This window comes from Emydura macquarii, unplaced genomic scaffold, assembly GCF_026122565.2.
Source record: "Emydura macquarii macquarii isolate MOO-44397 ecotype Brisbane River unplaced genomic scaffold, CSIRO-AGI_Emac_v2 contig_1644, whole genome shotgun sequence".
In the NCBI taxonomy this organism is placed as follows: domain Eukaryota; kingdom Metazoa; phylum Chordata; order Testudines; family Chelidae; genus Emydura; species Emydura macquarii.
In genome coordinates, this window is record NW_027131781.1 from 12,153,329 (window position 1) to 12,178,373 (window position 25,045).

The following is a 25,045-nucleotide window of genomic DNA, read 5'->3' on the forward strand; positions in this document are numbered from 1 at the left end:
TAAGGTCTCATCTGCAGTCTGGTCATCTTTTTAAAATAGGGCCGTGTCACTATTCACACTTTGTTCTGTGATCCTGTCAGGACTGAGTGGAGGAACCTGCATGTGTGAGGAGAGGGTCATACCTTAGGTTAGAGGCAGCTTCAAGCGTTCTGGCTAGGAAATCCTGCGGTGACTCTCTTAGCTCTTGTGCCGCTCTTGAGAGCGGCTAGTAAAATTCAGTTGTATCTTTTTCCTGATAATAGGACCTTAGAGTGTCTCTCTGTTTTGGCAGGCTCAGATCAGTTTTCCCCTCCTCAGGCTGAGTCTTGGGCACTCTGCTCTGATTATAGCCTCTGTGATCTCCTCTTCAGTGTACCCTTTTTGAATCCCACTTTTGATCTGCCGAGCCAGACTAGTAAAACTTTACCCGCTATAAGCGTTTCGGGTTCCGTGGGAGGCCACAGTGGCTTCCTACAGGGGAATAGCTCGTGCTGCGCGTCTTTGCCCTCAGGCAGGGCGAGCGGGCAAGATCAGCTCCAACCCCTAGGCAGGGTGAGCAGGCGGATCGCTCATGCCCTCAGGCAGGGCGAGCGAACAAGGAGTCTATCGCTCCAACCCCTAGGCAGGGTGAGCAGGCGGATCGCTCCGGCCCTCAGGCAGGGCGAGCGAACAAGGAGTCTATCGCTCCAACCCCTAGGCAGGGTGAGCAGAGGCAGCTCAGGCCTTCAGGCAGGGGGAACAAGGAGTCTAGCTCCAATTAGGCCTGGGGTGGCTCAGGCAGGGACAAGGGGCTCCAACCCCTAGGCAGGGTGAGCAGGGGCGGCAACGGCTTCAGGCGGGGTCAGGAGAGCAATTCTCCTGGGGTGGCTAGGGACAAGGGGAAGGGGAGGGGGATGCAGGCCCATCCGTCTCCACTGCATCCCAGCCCAGGGCCCTAGCAGTGGCAGAAGCGGCTGCCACTGTGCTGGCGGGGCTCCCGCTGCAACACACTGGCAATACGGCGGCTTCAGCCACAGGCCGTGGCTGTCCCTGGGCTACTTCCTCCCCACTGACCCTAGTACCTGTTGCCTCTGTGTCCCAAGGATAGTCCACCTGGGGTAGCGTTGTTAGTCCTTCCTCGTCGACCGGGGGTAAGGCAGGAAACTCCTCTTCAGGGGGCAGCTCCTCCAGGTCGTTGTAGGAGGGGAGCGGGTCGGCCTCGGGCAGCTCCTCCAAGTCCTGCCCCGCTGTAGGGAGGGGCTCGGCGGCTGGCAGTTCCTCCAAATCCGGCCCGGCCTCCGGGGGTGTCCGCCACTCGGGCTGCTCTGGGGTCTCAGCCCAGTCTGGTAGTCCCAGAGCACGGCCCCGGGCTCGGGGTAACTCGGCCCAGTCGTCCTGGCCGGGTTGCCTTGTCCAGCTCCTCGAGGGCCCTATCCAATCCCCGGGCCCAGGTGGGGCCGGGGTTCGTCGTCGGCGGCTAGGCTCCGGCCTAGGCCTCTGCTGGCGGGGCAGCACATCTGCCTCTGCCGGCAGTCTGGGCCCTACTGAGCTCAGGGGCCAGGCTTTTGTATTTCCCCTTCCTGTTGGGGCTCCGTCCCGGGGCTGCCAATTGGCCTGGCCGGGTGGCCCTATCACGGCCCGGGTCTCCTGTTGCCGGGCAGACTCTGGGGCAGAGTGTGAGTTGGGCCAATCAGAGCTCTCGGGTCCTTCCCCAGGCTCTGGCTCCATGGGAGGCCACAGTGGCTTCCTACACCTGCCCTTTAGATAGGGAGTTGCCAATCTGTCCTGCTATTTTAAAATACTTTTTTGAAATCACTTTTGTTTTCTGGAGTGGGAATGACTACATTTTGGCAAGATTTGGATTTAATTTCCTTCATGCTTTCCTAAAACTGTATTTTAAGCAACTGTCATTTTTCCGCATACTATTTCTGAATTGTCTCTACTTTAGCAGCTTCAGACTGCTCTCTCTTTGCTGTAGCAATGAGTTGTTAAATCTTCTCTTAACACCAGTCATGTACACAATCCCTGATTTCCCAGTTCTTCACTATGTAAGTGGCTTGTTACAAGTTTGATTAAAGCCAAATGGCTTTTGGATGCAGTTTTACTGCTATCTGTCCCAGGAATCTCCAGAGTCACAGACTTCTCTTAAATGCTCATCTTTTAGTTGGTATACAAGTTCTGTTACCTCCATAACAGTGTTGTCTAACTCTCTCCCCAAGGGTAGTACCTGCAAACAGCTTCCCCTCTGTTTCCTGAGAAAACTTTGTGCACAGTCACTTTTCTGCTTGCATTACCTTCTGGCAGCTTTTCCTGGAACCGCCTGCAGCAGCTTCTAGGTAGGTCCATCTCTCAGAGTGGTTAGATCACTGCTGTTCAGCCTCTCCTGCCTCTGCCTGCCAAATGTAGCACTCCCAGGCCAGGGATGGGTTTAAAATTGAGGTTTTATTAAACTGAATATAAAAAAGCAAACAAAGGCAGCCTGCATAAGCCTCACACCAGCTCAGTTGCACCAGAACATGACAACCATCTCCTTGTTTTCCCACTGCATTTCCTTGTATCTCAACAGTGCTTCAAACCCCTAAAGGGACGGGGCAGAGGTACGTCAACTCTGACATTCCCCTATGGGTGGAGCACAGCCGTAGAACCTTCCAAATCTGTCTTGTATCTTTGTTGGAGGTAACAGGTCGTAGTTGCCGCAGTACAGCAGCAGAATTGGCTCAGTAGCTTTATGCAGGCTAACTCTTGCAAATAGCTCTCATCAGAGTCCTGCCTCTATATGTCAGGGTCGTCTATCCTGTTACACTACCCAAACCCGAGACAGTCATAAAAACTGCAGTAATTGTTTTACCTAAAGAAAGAGTAGAGAAATCATAAGATTTTGCAGTTGTGGCAAGCATGAGGAAGCAATGTCTTCCAGCACTGTGCTTTCAGTTGCACGGATTATTTTGGTCTGAACTTTTTTCCTCCTCCTCCCTTCAGGGGAGCTTGTGTGGTTGAGGGAGGTGACTGAGATCCTTCAGCCAGCTGTTCACATCTTGTAATGTAGACAGTTAGTGTACTACCTCCAGTGTTCTACTGGGATTGCTGACAGATGGAATACACCCATTTTCTCAGACGGAGCTTGAGTTTGCAAAACAGGCTAGCCCTGTGCAGAGGCTGTCAGAGCCTTGCTTGGAAAGGGGATCTCTCAGGCACTTCTTAAGCTCTGCCAGAAGAAAAAGAACCCTCCCCCTCAAACTTATCATTTTCTACTCCTACCCTGTCTAGCCTGTTTATTCTGTGCAATGTCTCAGATTTTCCATGGACCTACCCAAGAAAACTAGCGCTTTGGACACGGCATATGTAACAATTTTTGGCCCAAATCATTTGGCACAACTGAACCTTAGCAGCAGCTGGATGGATTAATCATAAGCTGCTGTTAGTCTGCGAAGACAAGCATATACTGTTGTAATTATTTTGATTTAACTTTTCTTTTGGACCGTTGAGGAACAGGGGAACTATACATATTTTAACTCTCGATAGCATATCAAGTAAGAAATGAATCCAGGTTTGTCTGGACTAAAAATGACACCTAATTCAACAGGAAAAAAAAATTGAAGATATGTATGGCAAAAAGCCTTGCTTCATGCTTCACTCTGAAACCCAACCAACCTAATGTGTCCTTTCACATTTGGAGGAGAATGGTTGTCTTTTATCACATGAAACCAATCAGAGAATCAGTATGGAAAGGGTGAGACTAGATCACCTCTGAATACCCAGTAGTTCTGTATTCATGAGAAAGAAATATCTGATCTGTTTCAGATTCTAATACAGTGAATTCCTTGAGGAGTTTTTAGTTGTGGAGTATAACAAGCCTGGAGTTTGTGCAGTGTTCATTGTTCTGAAGCATCTGTGAGTCTCTTCCTGAGAGAGTGACTCAACAAGGGAATAATGTGCCTTCCTTATATGGGAAGATGGCTGCAGTGCAGACAGATCACCACAGAACCAGTGGATAGGCAATGGAAAACTGCTCACCTGATAATTGCCTTTCTGGAAAACCTGACTTCTGAGTATGTCTCTTACTCAGAATCTGTAGGCAGCTAAATTTGTTACCCAGTAACCATATCCTTTAGACCGTGCCCCTTCCTTTTGGGATTATGGACCAGTGCAAAACTGTCCCTAAGATGAAGAGCTTTTTAAATAACTTCATTGCAGGGTGGATAAATATTTGATTTTAAAAAAATTGATTTTCTTATTTAAATTGGATTTTTAATTAAAATTAGGTTGTTTTAAAAAGAAACCTGTTTTGAAATTGACAACCTATGTTTAGGTATAAACTTAGAATCTATTAAAATAGTTTAAATACAAAAATGATATGAAGCAGTACTTGTTTGCTGACAAATTTTAAAGAGGGTCAGAGCACTGAACTGGTGAAATTCACTGGTTAAGCTCCTGGAACCTGACTTTGTTCAAGTGCTAAACCAGCTTCTGACAGCAGTCACCTCTTCTGCAGGTGCAAAGAGAATGTTTATTCGACTGTTCAAAGACTATTAATTCAGAGTTAAGAAATCAATTTGGAATTGAAAAAGCAGGAAGGCTAGTTTTCCTTTTCCAATCTGTGGATAAAAATGAGGTTGGGAGAGGATGAGATCTACTAATTCTAAAATCTTGAAAAACATGGTGACCAGAAACAATCCAGTCCAATTAGTTAACTACTGATAATACCTTGTTAAATAAATCCGTTAGTTTTCAATGCAAAACATTCTGATAAACTTTTTATCTATCCAATACATTTATTGTAGTTTTATGTAACCAAAAAGAATGCTATTTGTGCATTTTAATTGGTTTGAATTTCCATCCAAATAGAGCTTGACACAAATCAAAAGTAAAAAATGAGTAGTAATTTAGTAAATAAGAAAGAAATGCAGCAGTTACCATTTTCTAACCTAATAAAAATGTAAAAATCTGAATGTGTAAATTAAGGTTTGTAGTTGTTTAAATAAAGGTGTAGAGATATGGTGTACCCTCCCCATTGGCAAAAAGAAGTATCAAATTTAGTATAAAGGCTATATTTAGTTGCAAATCAACATGTTTTAGTGATTACTAATGTATGAGTCACCCTGGGCTTTAGGAAAATAACTAAAAAGTACAAATGCAAAACTGAGAATTTAAATCTAGGATTTCTTGCTTGCTCATTTAAATCATGATTGAAATCTGTGGTATTTAAATCAATCCAGGTTGCTTCATTCATAACTTGGTAATTTGTTAATGAAGTTTACTTTTATGAATCTGTGTGGAATACTTAAAATAACTGTAAAACTGATACCAACTCTGCTCCCCACATTAAATCTACATTGTAGATTGTGCACAAGTTCCCTGGGCTGCATGCTGCTACCCGACAAGGGCTCCTCATCTTTTTACACTTGTCTGTTGTGATCCCAGATTGCAAAGTGATTGGGGTGTGGAAGGAGGGGAACCTTTGGATACCTTATGATATTTCATTCCTAAGGGGTAATTTTGTTGCTAAGTTCATTGTTGAGGGGAACAATACCAGACTCTAAGAAGAAGTGTTTGTCAAGATGTAATCCTGATGCAGAATAGCATTGATCCTATTATTTGGAGGCAGAGCTGATTTCTCTGTGATGGGGATGGGGTAGGATCCGCTTTATAGGATCTGCTTGGTCTGAGCCTTCTCCTGCCCTGCTTTGTGTCTATTTCTACTCCCAGGTTGGATAGTCTGTGTTGGGTTTAGCATGCTTCAGATTTGTGCCATAACTGTATTCTTGGAACAGTGTTGTTTCCTGGGTACCTGGAAAGATTTCAATATGTTGTTCTGGCATGGGTATAGATGTCTGACATGCTTATAAGACTGTACCACAATAGGAATTTCCTTGCAAAAAAGTGTCTGCTATGGCTGCTTCGTTAAATGAGTTGTAGGCCCCATTGTCTCTTCAAAACGTGCTTTCCCTTTCCATGTCTGTGGGGCCTTTCATTAAGAAATGTGTCACTTTATCAGGAAATTCCAATTCTAATGTAACCATGTCCCGTCCCATCCCATCTCCCCCTCCCCCCAAGAATCTTGAAGGGTCAGGACTGTAACTGGTTTCCAGTTAGAAGGCAGGTAGTTTACCTTTCCCATAGTTCCTTTTTTTGGCTGGATGTCCTACATTGCTATCCTCCTCCTGCCCAAGTAAATCAGAGAATAGTGGGGCAAATTCCTTTCTGGATATCCTGATCCTAATTTTCATGCTGTGTTGTGGAGAGTTTTTTCTATGTGTAGGGCTGACCAGTGGAATCTCTTGTATTTTTTCAAGATTTCTTTGTTTCTTGATCTTTTGGTGAAGAAGCACTGGCTTTTCAACTTGCATTTGTGAGTGGAGCTCTCTACAGAAGATTTAAGGTTGGTGCAAACTAACCTTTCTGCCTCTGAAAAGAAGATGCCTTACAGATAATGTGGAGGCATGTGTCTTTAAATCCACTCACTTGTTTGCCATACAGGTCCCAGAAGATATCTGCCTCTTTGTCCAAGTTGGATAGTAGTTGTTTTAGTATCCTGCTAGGGGCTGCAAGAAATTTGACAGAACTTGCTTTAAGGGGAGTTGGTCTTATAGATATGGAGGGTTTGACACTTCTTACCCTGGGGAAAGATCACAATTGCTGCATTCCTGGTCAAGTTCTAACCTTCCAGATCCCTGTAACAAAAGCTTTTTTGCTGAAGAATACCACTCATCTGTCTGAGCATACTTCCTTGTCTTTCAAGGCTATGTGGGCTGAGAACAATTTTGCGATAGCTCATCCTCTGCAGTGGGGGAAAGAGGAGCATTACAGATGGAGTGTTTCTTACTTTTGAGGCAGGGGATGTTTTTGAGCTGTGAAGTAGTGGGGAAGTGAACATAACAAGGGTGTTACAAAGAGGAAAGGTTACTGAATAAGGTTTACTCCTGGGCCAAAGGCCAAACCTTCTCTGAATGCTCACTCTGTTCACAAATACTGGAAAAAAATAGGGGAATTTAAATTTTGGAGAGCGGGAGTTTTTCCATTTTCTGCAAGGAGAATGACTGACGGCTTTCGGGACATGTTTCTGCTGCCTCCAGATTCTGCAGAGAGAAGGGAGATACTCACAGAAGTTAGGCATTCAGGGCTAATGGAGATACCTTGAACTAGAAATAAGTGGTGGGGGACTTCTCTGAACTCCTAGAGAAAATCTGGAGTCAACACCAAATTTTAAAAAGATGTCTGCCTTAGCTGCATATACAAAGTTGGTGTTTGCATTTGTCGGAATACATATTTCATGCACATGTTGCATGGTTAACTACAGTGCCTGGTTTGCACACGCACATACCAGTAAGCACATACAAATGATTGTCCTTGTCAAATTGTGATGCTGTTTGTGAGGCATATGTGGTACTTCCTGCGAGTCTGAGATGCAAAGCGACCTTTTTGTGGTTACACTTCAAATTTATTGTTCATTCTCAGGTTGAAGTGAATGATGGAGGTAGGGAGTGGAGTCCTGTTGATTTATTTTGGAGCTTCATGTTTTTTTCATTCATTGTTGTAACCTGTAAAACAAGACAGTGAAGTACAAGTGATAATGCTGCTCAATGCACATGCTTATAATACCACAGGAGTCAGAGTCTGCACAGTAGCAAGACTGAGCTGGAGTCAGATTGAGCCCCTGGTGTGGCCTGGGATCATGAAATCCTAAACTCAAGAAACTTCCTCATTCCCACTGCCTGCAAGATTTTGCATGCAGTTGTCTGTTAACGACAGCTCTCCAGCTGAAAGTGATCTTTATCCCTCTTCTTCTATTTCCACAAAGTATCTGCAAGCTGCATTTGACAAAATACTCCGCAAGGCCTTTTTCCCACAAAAAATAAAAGAGCAGCAGCTCATAGAGACTACACCATAAACACAGGATTCATCTAAACTTTCCAAAATGTCTAGTGACTATGGTTGCCTCAGTTTTTTGGGTACCACACTTGAGACACCTTGTAAAGAGCCTGATTATTCAGAAAATTCTGTGTTACTTACTGTGACGGGGCTCACTCACCAGAACAGTGCCTCTTGCCGGCCGTCTCGCAGATTAGCTCTCTCAGCCGGTGCACTCTCTTCTGGTGAGGCCTCTCCCATCATCATCTCCATCCTTAGAGGTTTTTAAGGCCCAACTTGGCAAGGCCCAGGCTGGGATAATCTAGTTGGGTTTTGTCTTGCTTTGAGCAGAGGGTTGGATCTCCTGAGGTCCGTTCCAACCCTAATCTTCTAGGAGTCTATGATCTCTGCCTGCAGACCCGACTCAGTTCAAGTCCTGCAGTGTCCTCTTCGTGACTCAGCCTTCTGCCCATGCCACGAAATTTTCCAAAAGTATATCCCAGTCCAGTCTGTTCCCCAGAGGCAAGTGGGATTACCCGGGCTCGCCCACTACTCCAGGTCCCGACCCAGAGACCCTGTAGCTAGCAGCCTCCCGCTGCCTCTCCTTAATTTCTCCACCAGTGCTGCTTCACTTCCCCGGGCCACTTCCTCATGCCCCAGCATCTTTCTTGCAGGCTAGAGGCCCTGAGAAGAGGGCAAGTCCCAGCAGCCAACCAGGAGCGCTCTCTAGCTCCCCAGTCCCTGCTAGCAGCTGCCCTGTCCAAGGTACTAGCTTTCTGCAGCCCTCTTGGAACCCATTCCTCTCCCTTGGGCTCCCTGCAGCAACTGACCCTGCTCAGCCCTGCAGCTCTTTTTTTAAGGGCCTGCTAGGCCCTGATTGGCTGTTCCTTGCAACCACCCGAGAGCTCTGTTAACTTCCTTCTCTGCCAGTGTGGGGTGGATGCCCCATCGCACCTAACCATTAGAAATCGGGAGCCTTTAAAAGTCTCAAATTGGGCACCCAAAATTACCAGTCACTTTTGTAATTTTAGGACAACTATGCTTGCATGGTTTTCTGGAATTTGATGCCAAAATGCATATTTTGTTTAAAAAAATTGAAATGTAAATTAGGGCTGTCAGTTAATCTTAAATTAATGCATGTGATTAACACAAAACAAATTAACTAGATTAAAAAATAGTTGCACTGTAAAAAGGAAAAACAAAAGAAATAGTATTTTTCAATTCACCTCATGCAAGTCCACTCAGTGCTACTTCTTGTTCAGCCAGTCACTAAGATAAAGAAGTTTGTTTACATTTACGGGAGGTAATACTGTCCGCTTCTTATTTAAATGTCACCTGAAAGTGAGAAAAGGCATTTGCATGGCACAGTTGTAGTCAGCATTTCAAGGTATTTATGTGCCAGAAATGCTAAACATTCGTGTGCCCTTTCATGCTTCAACATGAAGTTTTACATTGTTTTGTTTTTGAGTGCAGTTATGTTAAAACCAACCAAACAAACAAACCCTTCTTCAATTGTAAGTTACACTTTCATGATAGAGACTACACTGCACAATTTGTATGAGGTGAATTGAAAAATAGCTTTTTACAGTGCAAATACTTATAATAAAAATAATATAAAGTGAGCGTTGTATACTTTGTATTCTGTGTTGTAAATGAAATCAATATATTTGAAAATGTAGAAAAACAAACAAAATATTTATAATAAATTTAAATTGGTATTCTATTATTGTTTAACAGCGCAATTAAAACCGCGATTAATTGCAACTATTTTTTAAATCTTGTAATTGCAATTTTTTTTAATCATTTGATAGCTGTAGTTTAAATCTTTACCCCAACTCTTCAGATGACTAGGCTGACTGCTGAAGGCTTCCAAAAATGGAATTTCAGCCTGTGGATAGCTGCCTTGCACATATGAAGAAGAAGCAGCTGCCCCAGAACCTGTTGGAAGATTTCATCTGAACACACGCAGAAGCATGCTTTCATAAGCATGGTCTCATTTGCTGCACTTGCTGGGGGATCCTTCCATTCGTTTGGCCAACTGCAAGATATTAACTTCCTAGGTCAATGCCTAACCTAAACCGAAAAACTCAGTCTGAAATTATTTTTATTTTGTCTTTAATGGCATCATAGCGCCTCAGTTGTTGATTAGTGCATTCTGCAAATAGAAATTTCATAGTTTCTACATATACCAAATCTTGGTGATTGACATTTGTGTGAGTATCAAGTAAGATAATGTTAGTAAAAATCCTTTTTTAAAAGCATTTACCATCAGTGAAGGTGGATATTTAGAAATAAAAATAGGTAGGTGGAGTGACAAGATAATAGCTTGCTGCACATGAATCCATCAGTAGTAGTTGATGATGTAAAACATTAAATATTCTAATACCGAGCCAGTGATCATTTACACCCCTCCCTGTTATATGCGGTGTACATTAAAAGAAGCTGGTCTTTGTGTTACACAAATAGATTCCGGACATGTGAAAGAGGCTTATGGCAGGAGGATGAGATCAGTTGGTATAATTAGAGCCATCTGATAATCCTTTTACTCTCTCTGTCTCTCATTTCAACACTGACAGTACTTCTATTTATTTGAAGATGGGCCCGTGGGCTGTAGAGGGTGTATGTTTGGATTCTGGCTTTTTAACACTGTTTCTTTACAGGCGGAAAAGATGGATGGGTGGCAGAGAAGCACCCAAACAGTCATTTTAAAGAGGGGCGGCTGCTACTTTCCTTTCCTAAGTCTGGCGTATTATGGGCTTTATTAACCATGGTCACTGTTTGATCTTATTCTAGGGTTTTGATTAGGAAGTGAGTTATCAGTTGACAATTTTAGCAGTTTTGAGCAGGAATGTTGCAGAAAGAATTTAAAAGTGGGGCAGGGAAAGATACTTTTTAGGATGTTACTTGCAGGGGCAGTGTTGCTGGGTTTTTTTCATGGTTTTGTTGTTGCATGCACAGTGCTCTCTTGCACGTCGTAAGAATGTATGTAAACCTCGTTAGCTTTTCTTCAGCCCTGTCTTAGATGCTGGGAAGTTCCTCATGGTCGGTGTGCCTCATGCATCTGCTGTGGATGCACTGTGCCACAACGTGGATGATGGAGATGTGAATTGCAGTATTCACATAAAGGTGGTTGTCGTCAGCAGCGTCCACACTAGGCAGTTCGAGCACAACACAGTGCAATTCACACTCCCATAGCCCACGCTACGGCACGGTGTCAACTGCTGACTCGGAACGCTGGTAAAACAGGAACACTGATTGGTGCCTGTCCCCGGACAAACCATCCTCATTCAGAAGTTGGCAGCCAATGGGATTGACGGAGGTATTTGGGAGGAGAGCAGGCGTTATGCACCTACCTTCTATTTCAGAGTGATTAGCTTGGTTTTCAGGAGCCAAGCAGACTCAGAAGTTGAGGGTTTCCCCCCCTTGGTCATAATAGAGCTTGTTTCCTGCATCAGCATAGTGGACTAAATAGTCACCGTGGCAATGTGGTTTTTGACAGCTTGGCAATCATTCATTGGAGCCTCCCTAAATGTACTGCACGTTAAAAGAAGGGACTGAGGAATATGCCAAAGACTATATGTCACTGTGTTACTTTGGCTGTGCCATTCCCAGGCCCTACACAGAGCCCAGGAAGGCAAGATAGTTCAGTGGTTAGGGTGCTAACCTGGAACTCAGGAGAGCTAAGTTCAATTCTCTGCTCTGCCAGACTTCCTGCCTTTGGGCAAGTCATTTAGTCTATCTGTGCCTCCGTTCCCTATATGTAAAGTGGGTATCATAGCGCTGGCCTATCTCAGTGTTATGAGGACTGCATTAACAGGGAATGTAGAGTGCATTCTGCAGAATTCCACCCCAGAGTGGTATCACCCAGAAGATGCCAGTGCATCAGCCTTGCCAGTGATTGCACTTCAAAGACTCAACACAGGGAGACTGAGACAGCTGTTGCCCCTTTCTGAAGAAACAGAAGGCGGCCAGTCACTACTCTTTATAGGTTTCCTGTAGAGTTGCATTGTCCTGGGGGTGAACTGGAAACTTGGAGATGCTCAACCAGGGAACTAGATTACTAGAACCAGCTGACAAAGTTGATTGAAACTTGGGTGAACTGAAACTGATTGGTTCTGCACAGCTCTGAGCTTTAGTGGGGGCACTTACGAGAGATCCAGTGAAACTATATGAAATTTCAATCTATTCAACAGAGCAATTTCAGTTCCCAGTTCCAGGGAAATGAAATAATTAATATGAAGCAAAGCAAGTTAATCTGTATCCAGAGCATTTTATTAAATCATCAGTCAATGAAATCAGTGACACTCTGTTGACTTTCATCACCCATTGTTTTTTTTTTCCTTTGGTGTGGTGCAATGAGCAGGATAACCTGATCTTTTTAAGATTGTTGCTGTAGCAACTCCTTGGATCACATATGCGGGACTGTTGCGCCTAAAGGCCAAGGATCTGAGGATTCTGAAAAATTTAGGAAACTGGAGTTTTGTTTTTAAAGTAATTTTCAAGTTAATTGTTTTGACATTTTTTCCCCCACAGGGTTGAAAAGAGGTAAAACTCCATCCATTTTATCATCTCCATTCTTTTTATGCTTCTTATAATTTTAAATGTGCCAGTTTTACACTCAAATGTTGCTCAGTATTGTCTTATCACTGCTCCTTTTGAAGTCAATGAAAGTAGAAGTAGGCCCTGGCTGAGTGCTTTTGAAAATCTCAACAAAATCTTCAAAACATGAATCTGTTCTCAGTGCAAAAAGAGTCTTGTGTCCATTGCTACTGAATGAACGGCCCAATGTCTGTATTCAAGTAGCAGCATGTGGTTCTTCTGTTTTGCCTGAAACAGGGTACAGCTGGGAAGCAAACATCACCTGTGGAAATGATGCACATGAAACTTTTTTAAATGATAATTTTAGCAGGAAACCATAAACCTCAGCAAGTTGTTTAAACATTGAGGTTCACGAACATGTTTCCCTTCTCCCCCCCAGTTCTGTACTTTGCAACTCAGCCTTGATGTTATCAGCATGCTGCATTATTATAGCTTAAAGTGTTCTGCCATGTTATTTTTAAAGTGCTAGTCTTAGTTCATTCTCCCTCTGCTCTTTCCCACTGTGGTCAGTGAATCTTAAGGGTGGTGATATGGCCTTTATTTGTTTGCAAAAATCTCCTCTGGTCATATTCTTCTTATCATGATATCTGTCCTCCAGCACCCTGTCCCCAGCCCACTGGCAGAGAAAACTTCAAAACCCCCATAATGGACAATTATGTATTAACATGGCTGCCAGGGTAGATGAAGATTCTTCCTAATGTCTTGCAGTTCATGGTTGGTTTCTGTCTTGAAGCATGTGGGTTGATCTTCTAGATAGATGTTTATCCTTAACTAGTATAAATGCAGCTTGCTTCTTTATTGATAGAAATATCTAATCCTTGTTTTGAATGCTACTCAATTTTTTGCCTCTATAAGGTATATTTTGACAGAGAGTCCTTCAGATTAGCTGTATAAAGCATTTCTGTTATTTACTTTTTCTTCTTATTTAATTAGTTTTGTCCCCTTTATTACATGAGAGAATAAATAGCAACTGATTGAGTTTCTCCATGCACATATTGATAATTTCTGTAGTTATGTCTTTTTTCTAAACTAAATGGTATTGGTCTTTTTAATCTCCCGTCACATGGTAATCCACTAGAGGGCATCGATATACACCTATTAGTGCCAATTCATTATGTGATCATTTATTTGTGCTATTTATTGAATGTGGGTGACATTCAAAGCACAGAGGGGTCAACCCAAAGCCTAACACCAGCTAAATCCCTCATAAATCCAGTGCCATGCTGTGAAAATAAATTGACTTTCAGAATTAAGGCAGAGATGGACATTGGCTTTAACTTTGTGTCCTCTCTTCTTTGGGAACTTACAGTTTGGATCTGCTGGAATCATTCATTTGATTACTATTTTGCTTTCAAGACTAGGTTTACGACAGATTTTTTCCCCCGTTTTCCATAACAGCATTAGGTGATGATAGGTTGAATTTTCTTACCTTAGTGATTTTAACAGTATCATTCACAGCTCAAAAGGAAAGGAGGCAAATCTCCAACTTATTTCTCATGTCACTGAGGTTTATTTAGAAGAACTAAAATAAATAATCATGAAATAAATCTTGATGGCATAATTTCCTGAAGAGGAACTTAATCCTTAAATTGCCAAACTGTTATCCTTCTCATGAACCCACACCATCCCTGTCCTCCACTCTTGTCCTATATCTTGTCTTTGTTTATCTTGGGTAGTTTAGAGCATGAGTACTTTGGGGCAGGGAACCTGTCTGACCAATGTTTGTAATGATGCATAGATTGACAGAGTTTTATTGTAATGGGTGAGTGTGGGAATGCCCCCAGGGACATCTTCTCTATTTTGATGAATGAGGAGTTTGTGTTTTTTGGACGCTCGATTCCATTTTAGCAATGTGGGTAAGGCAAAAACAATTGATGCCAACTAGTTAAGGGAGGTAGGTTTGCTCCCACCCAATACATTTTTTGGCTACAATTAAGAATTTAGAGAGGATCTACTCCAGTGCTCTTTCAAGTCAATAGAATGATGCCCATTGATTTCAATGGATGTTTGTCAGACCTGAGGAGCTCCAGGTTTGTGTTCTGTTAATCCCTGGATTTGCTTTTCTCAAGGGGTTATAGGCCATTTGCCTAAGGTTGAAGATCTGAGAATTCTGTAGGCACTTTGCTGTGGAATACTTCACTTTGATATTTTAAGCATGGTATCCCAAAACATGTATGTCTCTGGGTCTCTCACACAACACAAAAAAAGGCAGTCTGTGACTTCACAGCTGTCGTGTAGTCTGCACATGTGAGGCAATTCTAACTGAGAAGAAAGAATATGTAGCTTGTACTACCCTTTGAAATGTTGTTGATGTAATCTCGTGAAGCAATACAAGGCTTAACCCACCAGGTAAGGCATGCCAGCCAATTCCGATGTTCGCCCATGTCTGTCTCCCATTTTGCAGACCAGCTCCATGGAAATCACCCTATGTTGCATCATATTCAGATAACCCTTCAATTCATTCTTTCATGGTCAGCTTTGTGCCTACGTGATGCTTGCATGTGCTGCCCTTTACAGCTAGAACTCTCTCCCATTCTCTCTTCATTCATACTCATCTTCTAAAACTCCATCCAGGAGGTCTACATAACCTTCCTCTGGATTACCTTACGTGCCTGATCTTTGTCCCTTTAAGTCGTAAGTGCCTCATGGCCACAACTGTCTTGCACGGCACTGAACATCATGTTGGAGCTTAATAAATATTGAATAGTGATAACCAAAAAAAAATTAAACAGAAAATCGATGCTGAACTTCAGAGTGTTTAGTTTCAACTCCGTCTTTTTATGAGCCAGCAAAGTTTGAAGCTGGATACACCTGAAGCACTCTTCCACGTGGCATATAGTGTTTGTAAGACCTTGGAGGGGGTGGGTCTTCATATATGTTCAAATGCCAGCATTCCTCCCAATTCACACAGCTGTTATAAGCTCCTGGAGCCAAGCATTGTAATGTCCTCTTCTAAACATCTTGTAGCCGTTATTTTCACCTATAAACAGCCTAAGACATTTCTGTAAAGGGCTACCATACCAAACCATACCATACCGGTGTCTGAAAGAAGAATGGATCTTCATCCTTACATGCTACTTTATGTCTTCAGAGCTTCTCCGTTCTGCATTAGTGGCCACCTAGAAGGATCCAGATGACAGGTACTGAGGCAGGAATTTAATTTATGCTTACTCTTTGGAAGAGGAGGTTTGATGTAGTCAGAATGGTGCTGGCTGTTGTGGGTCCCTAAGAGCCATTTATCCAAGTCAGCAGGCCCCCTCTGGAGCAGGATAGAAAACTGTTTGTCTGCACTGCCCCTTGCACATGGATTGATCCCTTAAGTCACTAGCCTCTCCTTCGGATCTGGGACGCCTACAAGAATCCAGCTAATAGATATGATGTTAGATTGAGGGGTATGAGGACATAGATTGATGGTGTGTATTTGTTACAAAAACACAATGTTATAAATATACCTGCAAATGATGGTTGTACCCCTCTCCCTAACCCTCCCTGGTCTATAACTTCTTCAGGACTGAAAACATATTTTCTTAGGTGTTCGTATGGTTCTGTAAGTTAGTGTACTCATCCCCTCTACCTCCCCATAGCTCCCCCTTCTGTCAGGGTGCGATGCTGTAAGGGGTCCTTGTCTCCAGCACCTTCTGCAGGCCATTTGCCTCTCACTGAGTCTCCTCTCTGGCTCAGCCCCTCTGGCCAAGTTGCATAAAATTCAGTCCCCGTCCAGGGTAACAGAAAAGTCCAGTTGAAAGTTCACAAAACATCCCAACACAAAAGAACCTTTGCCCCCCGCCCTGCTCGGGCGATTCCTTGGCCTGTTTTTTGGTGGTCAGTATTTCTTCTGTGGGGCTTGCATATCTCTTTGTCCTGGGCTGGTAAGGGAACCCAGGCCCCCACCCTCTGCTCTTGGTTCTGGCCCTGGAGCCCTGTATTAAGCAGATAGGTCCGCTTCTTCAAGCATGCTTCTGTTTCCCTGGGCCGCTTCCTACCTCTGAGCCCCATTGTGCTGCTTCCCCATAGCCTGTGTTTAATACACCTTCCCTTTGGTTCTCAGGCCGCTGGCTTCCCCGTAGATCCTCCCATCTCCTTGGTTCTCTACAGAACTAACCACTCTTCTGCCCCTCTTGGGCTCCACTGAAGAGTTTTAAACTAACTCTCCATCAGGGTCCTGCCCCACCAAGAGCCTACCCTGCTCCTTGTGGATCCTTCTACCTGGCTTCTTCCCTGCTTAAGCCCTGTTGCCATCCCTCGTGGTGGGTTTCTTTCCCGAAGAGAATACGGGGTCCTCTGCAGTCTCCTCCTTAGTGAGTTCCCTCTGGTTCCTACAGTGGACAAGTACCTAATGACGCTTACCTTGCGCTGCCCTCTCTGGCCAGGAAGCAATCACTCCAGCATCACATGAGCCCCATCACCTATGCTTAGCAGAGTGGACCCTAAGTCTCAAGGGGACCTTTGGGTGCTATAGCAAGATGAATAGGTCGCTTGCCCTGGTAGATGTTACTGATGCATTTAGTTGCCCTTCACCTCTTCCCTAGTGAAACTAAATGTAAAATGACACACAAAATATCCTGGACAGATTTTAATAACAGATGTAGCATGTAAATTCCTTTTTAATGTTTAAGGGAGCCAAGGATATTTTTTTCTATTATGAGAAAACTCTGGTTTTAGGTAGATTTTGCTTTTTCTGACCCCTGCTGATCTTTGCATTGTTTAAACTACTGAGGCTTTTTTAAAAGATCTTGAACCTGGAGCTGTTACTTCATGCCCTGTTTTCAAATTTGTTAAGGCATGGGGTTTTACGGTGTTATTTTTAGGGGAGATACAAAGTAGAACTCCGTAGAAGAATCACAAGCTGAGTGTTCTGAGTTGCTACAAAATGAGTGACAAACCAAACATGAATTTCAGAGGGTTCAGCTATATAAAAGAAACAATTTGAACATTTGGGTGCTGGCTGATGAAGGAAATGGGTATGTTATAAAGCTAAAGACATGCAAAACGTGTGAATGAATACTTGCTCAAATAAAACCAATTGAATTTGCTTCAGCTGCATTCATGTCCTCTTATGTTCATTTTCCATGAATATTCTAGTGAATGAATTTACAGGAAGTACTCTTGCTCCTTGTTTGCTGAGGTACAACCATGATGGGGGCACATAGAAGTACCTAGATAGTGTTAATGGAAATGGCATATTTTAATCTGTTAATATTTGAGCATGTGCACAAAAAATGGGCCAAAGCTGTGATCCCACACAGCACATATCGTACTCCTCTCATGGATGTGCCCAGAACACAGCACCAGGAGGTTTGCAAGGCTCAATGTTCTGCACACATGAGACTGGAATGAAGCAGAGAGTGCAAATGCACCTGTGAGCCAAACATAATCTACAGTGGTTCTAATTTTAAGATCATCCGCTTTGAAATGGGTCCCCTTTTAATTAGTGCATGATGTAAGCATAATCAACTTTGTGGTGTGTCTGTTCAGTTTAGTCATTTAAAATGTGATCTGCTTGGATCAGAGGGGTTGGATAATGAGTGCGTTTTAGGGTGGTGGTGTGCTCATTCAACAGACCATTCACTAAAGGGTCCCCTCACAAAACAAGCTTTTAAAACACTGTGTTCCCTTTGCACACACACCAAATTCCAAGAGAAGAGTAATAGACTTCTACTAATACGCAGCAATTCTTCTAGTCTGTGTAAAATCTTCTTATCTGGTTTTAAAATGCAGACAATAGATTAGATTTGCAGAGAGCAATGAGAGGAAATGTACAGAGACAAGTCTCAGATGGATGACAAGTAACTACAAAGGTTAACACAGAGCACTTGGTACAAACAATATCATTATGAAAATATTCATTCACAAGTATCTGTCCTCCGGAATTCCTTCGTCCTAAGAGGCTAAGAACCAGTTTAAAAGGCAAAATAGTGCAATTCAATTTCTGCTGTGATTCCCTATGAAAGATTTTAATAATGCATGCACAATAGGTAGCCTCGTAAGTGTTGAGTGCTGATGGAGAAATATACAACCTGATGCTAATTGAATGTTTCGGCTGCAGTCTTTGAACTATGCCCATAGTCAGTGGGTTATGTCAGATGCAGTTACATATTCTGTTCCTGATGCTTGAAACATTGTTCAAGCTGTTTTGGGACTTCAACTTATTTTTATTTAATATGAGTGCTTGGTGTATTCCTACTGGTATCAAGTCCTGGCCAAATTTGTAGCAAAACTTTACAAACGCACGTGCTTTCTCCTCTCTTTCTCTCTCTCTTTTATATCAAGACTATTAAGTCTCATAGAGGTCCACAGAAGAAGTTCTGAGTTTGAGTGGTCATACTCTGAAAAATGACTGCTTAAAAATGACATTGTGGAGTACCATGCTTATTCAAAACGCCGAAGCCATTTTTGAAATTGATACTTGGGCACTTTAAATATTTATCCTATGTAAGGGTTAGGGGTAGCCCAGGCCTGAATGGTGCATGCCCGTTTGTTTTTTCGTTTCCATAGGCAGAGATAAAGGATTCAGCTCCACTTTGTTACTTAGATCACCGAGCCCCAAATATGCTAGTAATTGGGTACCTTTTTGTTGTAGCATTTTGCTCAGATCTTTGTCATCTACAATACTGCGTGCATGTGTGTTAGAGAGAGAATGAGTGAGAGAGAGTGGTCGTTCGGAGCTAGAATGGTTTGCATGTGTTTGCCGAATGTGTAAAATAACTCCCTCTCTCCTGTTGGTTTGGTTTGGAGTGGCAGAATGGGCCTTAGGAAGGAGTTCAAAGCACAGACAATATCTTACTTTCTGTTAAAAAGTGCAGTTAGCACCAGTGACAGATGTAGAATGCCAACTCTTTCCTTTCTCTCTGAAACAACTGCAGTAGGGACAAGGGCAAGTATCTTTCCTCAGACTCCCATGTAATGTGCCTCAAACTGGTTCTGCAGGGCCTTCGTTCTTCTTGGCCCACCCAGTTTCTGCTGGGATTGCCACTAGGGGAACCAGACGTATTGATTCTATCCTTTTAGTTGTGGGGTTGCTTGTCCGCCAGGACCTAAATGGAGGGCACAGACCAATTTGCAATATCATCGACACCTGCACTGCAGTTAGTCTATATCGCTATTCACAACAGTCCATTTCACAACCTCTTATCTAATAAAACGTCACTGATGATGAGCTGTCTACAAGCTGCTGTTGTCTTTGTCTCTCTGACCTTGCCTTCAGTAGTTTTTTTTTTTTTCCCCCTCTCCAAATTTCCCACTGTTGCTACCACTGGTTGTTCTCTGGTGTTAGCAGTGGGCGGAGCCCTGATTTAGACCGTGTGCAGCACTGTTATCTCCATGACCTGCTTTGAACAGGATTAGACAACATAGTGGGAAAAACACCAGTAGTTGTGGGAGCCCAGCATACACCAAGAGCATCCACCATTTCTGTGCATGATGGTAGCAAAGTGGGGTATTTTAGGGGAAAGGCACAGCCTACGTAGTATCTGTTCATGCAGCTTTTTTCGTTTAAAGATATGAGGTGCTGAGCGAGGCTTTTGATGAACTTTCAGAGCAAGTGCAATACAAAAGACGTGTTGCCAAAGCAGACCCCCCTCCATTGCTTATGCAGCAGCAACTCTATTGTATGGTGCATGCACAGCTATCTACGAAGCCCCCAGTTTGCCTCCTCACGAGTTTCCTACTCTTCCTCCTCCACTGCTGCTCTGCTCGCATATAGCTTCTGGGCTAAAGAGTTCTCACATGTATCAGAATCGGTGCAGCATATGGTTGCCATTCATTTTGCACTGCAATGTGGAAGTGTTCCTGTTAAAACTGTCCTGTGGTAAACTCAGTTAAGCTGCCACTAGTTAAGTTAAGCTTCCAGGACAGATTCCAGGATAAGCAGGATAAGCTGTCACTGGTCAACATGGCCATCCATGAATACCACAAGACACTAATTTTAGTTTTGAAGAGTAACCTGTTTGCAACCGATCAGAGTTGCGCAGTTCCACCCTGTGCTCACACAGCTCTGTAAAGAATGCTCATCTCCTAAAGTCAGCTGCATTCCTTGTCAGGGTTGGCTGAGTTTCTGCAGAATGCTTACAGGCAGTGCAAAATCCCAGGAATTCAAGAAACGTGTTGCTTTTAGCTTTTAATGGTGGCACACAATACTGCTGAGCAGCCTTCGGCTTATAAAGGACTGCAGCACAAATTCCAAACAAATGCAGACTGTTTTGTGGAAACCTGACAAAGCAATATTTCATTGCTGGAGAGAGCTTCACATTTTTGCTTCGCTTGGGGTGGACCTACCCCACTTCAAGTTTTCCTTGTATTGTAGCCAGGATCATTCCTAGAAGCCAGTCAATGTCATTCATTAATTGTCTAGGGAGATTGTTATTGAGTTCTGTGTCAGGCACTCGCTGGCTCTGCATCTTTTCTGCAGAGGCTGAGTAGACTCCCTTCTTAGAACTCGAAGTCCTGCCTGTCTAAGTGGAGATCCAGGCATTGAACCAGAGTGCATCACGGGGCACTGCAGACCATAGGCCAGTGCAGGCTTAGAGAGGGGGAATTCTGTGATTGAAGCATGGGTGCTTAGTGGCTGTATGGAAAACACCACTGCTTGCATTTGAACCAGGCTTCACCTTGAAGTTCCTGTTTTTGGGGAGGAAACGGCCTGTATGAAACATGCATGAGGAAAGAGAGAGGTTTTGCTCAGATGTCTGGTTCTCCTGTCAGTACCTCTCTAGTACTGCCTCTCCCCAAGACACCTCCCGGGACAAACACGTACACCTGCTGCAAATCAACTAGAACCGTCTACTGTAGCAGTACCTGTGTTGCAGTTGTGCCTAGAGGCCCGGTTAGAGCTGGAGCCCCAGTGTGCTAGGTGCTGTACTTGCATATAATAATAAAAACATTCCCTGCCTCAGATTGCTTACACCCTTAGAGCTGATCTATAGCTCATTGAGCTCCATGAAAGTGATGATTGACTTCTGTAAGCTTTGGATCAGACCTTTTATTACCTGCCAAGAGATGACAGGTGGCTACAGGGAGAGGGGAGACTCAAATGACCGTGCATAGTGTAATAAGGAACACACATTCTTTGCAGCTTTGTGTACCCAAACAAAACAACTGTAACTCTGAAATCTCAGCATAACCTCATTCAGAGCATACATGCTTATGTACCTTTTGGATTCTGAGTGCATGTGAATGTAATTCACCTTCAAACCACAGAAGTCAAACACTGATGTAACCAGGGTGACTGCAAATACTCTGAGCCTGATACACTTCACTGGGAGTTTCGAGCGTCAGAGAGAAATCATATTTTAAAATGGGGGGGACGAGCAGGAAAAGCACTGATTAAAATTCCTTCCTCGTAGCAGAGTTCTTTCTGAGAAACTAAAACTAAATAGCTCTTGAAAAATTAATAAAGAAAAAATTAAGTCTTCAGAAAAAGCCCTAAAGAGCAAGAGAAAGGGTGTTAATTGTGGTGTTTTGCTCTGATCCAAAATCTGGTCACTTCTTGAATTCCTCATGTGACATCCCTTGAATTAAATAACTTTGTACTTTTGTATGCAAAAAACCCTGTAATGAAATGTTGCTGGTGTAGAATGGCTGCTGTGTGGCTGAATTTCATGGGCAAGTGAAGTGATCTCTGCTCATCTATAAAACATTTTCAGCTTCCTTAGGATAAAAGATACTATACAAATGAGATTATTATGCAGGTTTTATCTTTAGTCTGTGAGTCTAAAATGTGGTTGGTTGTGTACTAGGCTGACTAAATACTATAAAAGTATAAATCAGCCATTCTAGTTTACAATTTCCATGCAATGAATGAACTGAATATTAAAGAGTCTAGTCTTTGACAAAGTTTTTGCTCCCTTTAAACACCCTGATTTGAGACAGAAGTGTGGTGGTTTGATGTCATAATGTTTGCATCATCATCATCATGCAAGTGTCCTTAAATTGGCAAGCAAGAGATTTCAGAATTTAATTCCAGAACACAGGAGAAGCTCATCAGAAATGGGCCTTCCGTGACAATTGGAATGGTTAGTTGGCACTGTATGGGGGAAAGTAGGGAAACAGTGGTTTATATGAAAATGAAAAACTCTTCAGTCTCAACCTAGTTTTATGACACACACTAAAAGGCCCCCAGTTGGACAATATTCTTGGTATCTGTTCAAGAGGCCTGGCTCCAGAATATCCGGGGCTCTTGTAACTCAGACCGAGGAGAATTGGCAGAACTGTGTGATTTGAGTGGGGAGTAGGAATAACAGGGGCTGTCGTAGGTCAGAAGTGAGGTTCATTGGCAGAGCTGTGTGCAGGAAGCTTGCTCTGCAGCTCCCAAAAGCATGCTACGCTGAAGCCAACATTATTGGTCCCTCATTTTCACAAGAAATGCCCTCTCTTACGAACTGAAAAGAAGGAAAAAGACATCTTCCAAACAGCTATTTTTTGTAAAACTTCTATTCCGACTCTTGGAAGAGAATTTTGTGATTGAAACTGGACATGATGTTGTGACCAGATTCACAGAATAAGGGTGTATATAACAAGATGTTGGGTACTAGGCCTCTGCATAGAAGGACAAATTGCTGATGGACTATGGATATGCTATTTTGCTGATTTGTTATGTAGCCAGCCCAGGCATGTCTAAATAATTAGTCTTACGAAGGTGTACAAAAAGGATTGAGTGTAAGGCAAAGGGAATTAGAGGGGATATCCTTCAGGAGAAAAAGCCTAGGAATTGCTAAGCCCAGGAGAAAGCCTAGGCTGAGGTTTATTTTGGTTGTTGTTTAAGTTAACAATGAAGGCAAGCCCCTGGGAGGAGGTAGATTTGGACCAGATACTCTAATTGTGTGTGTTAGGTACAGGTGGCATTTTTATCCTGCTTACAGGGGACCTTAAGTACTTAGAAATTTGCTTCCATCACTGCCACAGGAAAGGAGCAGCATTGAATGATCTCGTTATAATACTAAAGCTTTGCTCTCCTCCATCTATGGATCTCAAAGCATTTTACGGATATTAATAAGTTAATCTCATAACCCTCAACTGGGATGCCTATTCTTTATTATAGTGTGGCAACCAGATCTAAAGGGTGAAATCCTGGCCCCACTAAAGCCAATGGCAAAACTCCCATTGATTTCAATTGGGCCAAAATTTAACCCAGAAATCTTTTTCTCATGTCATACAAGAAAGTCTATGGTGGAGCTGACTTTCCAGCTTTCCTGACTCCCATTCCCAGAACTTTAGCTGCAATACCATCCTTCCCTTCTAGGTTGGTCCTGGGAGGTTAGATGTACTGGCACTCACAATAATACCTAAAATCCTAGGATGATGAATAGGAACAAAGCCTTCAGCTTCCTCAGGAAGATTTGATGATGCAACAAATCAAAAGCAAACTGCACGGGATTTATGAACTCACCAGGAGGGTGAAGTTGAAAATCTATCCTTATTCAGCCAATAACCATGGATGCTTCTCCTCATAGCTCTTTGTAAGCAAAGTGGATATTTGGGAAGTTGAAAGAAAATTGTACACTTTTTGCCATTGGCTTTACATGGAGAAGCTCCCCCCCCCCCCCCCCCCCCCCCCCCCCCCCCCACACACACACACACACAACATACCTATAGTGCAGTTCTTTAACACTAGATTGCCTTCTACAGATGTGCTTTCTATTGTCACAACCCCAGAAGAAAAGGAAATGGAAGTTAGGTTGAAAGAAATGCCATTCTCTGTTGGAAAATCTAAGGGACACAGCAATGACAGGAAGAGTGGATATGGGAGATAGAGAGGTCCAAGTTGGTAGGGATGGAAAGTCATTACCATCTCTTGGCTCTTTGTTGGCATATCAACACAGTTTTCACTAGTTGATACCTTTGCTGGCAGTGAAAGCAGAGAAGCCAAGGATTTTGTAGGTGTTGCGCTTGAATTTCCTTCTTGCCTCTCAAGTAGTTGACCCTTCTAAGTCAAGTTTGAAGCATGTTTTCATAGGAGCTGTGAAGGGAGGGCTTGCATTACCATTGCCCATGTTGCACCTGACCTGTGCGTACTCAGGAGACTTTAAAATCTCCTGAGTGGGCAATCCCATTATATTTCACCAGTGCTAAATTGACCCAAAAAGCATTAAATATTCAAATTCTCTTTTGTTACATATTAGAGTTAACAGAACCTTTGTTAAAAGGCTATAGAAAGCAGTGTGCTTTATCAGAGCACAGAATTAAAACTGCACCTACGTCTAACAGCAGCTAAATGTTTCAAAAACTTTTTATCTATATGTGGTTTACCCTCTAAAGATTGCTAGACTGGAATAGGAAACGTTTGTGACAAGGACTCATGTTTCCTGGCTAGGCTATCGCTGAAGGAATGCTTGGGCACTGTAGGCTGCTTTCTCTGAAGAACATGCCTGAATTTCACACATCGTGACTGACTGTGGATTTTTCAGTGTATTGCATTTTCCTGGAATGTTTCCTGAAAGACACTACTCCAGCAAACACAGGAACCAGGTTCCTTTGGATGATACATTTGCCAGACTAATGGATTTCCCCCCCCCCCCTTCTGGAACAAGCCATCAGAACTGTAATTGTGACTTGAGGGAAAACATCGATGATAAGAGTTTTGTGATAAAAGGGGGAAACTTATTGACCAAGTATAGTGGAATAATAATAATTAACATGCCACCTG

At 43.1% G+C, this 25,045-nt stretch overlaps 1 protein-coding gene across 3 annotated transcripts in view; it reads left to right on the forward strand.

Annotated features, from left to right (window-relative positions):
* Window positions 1–25,045, forward strand: part of AKAP13 (A-kinase anchoring protein 13) — a 297,054-nt gene that overhangs the window by 57,656 nt on the left and 214,353 nt on the right. The window lies entirely within an intron of this gene.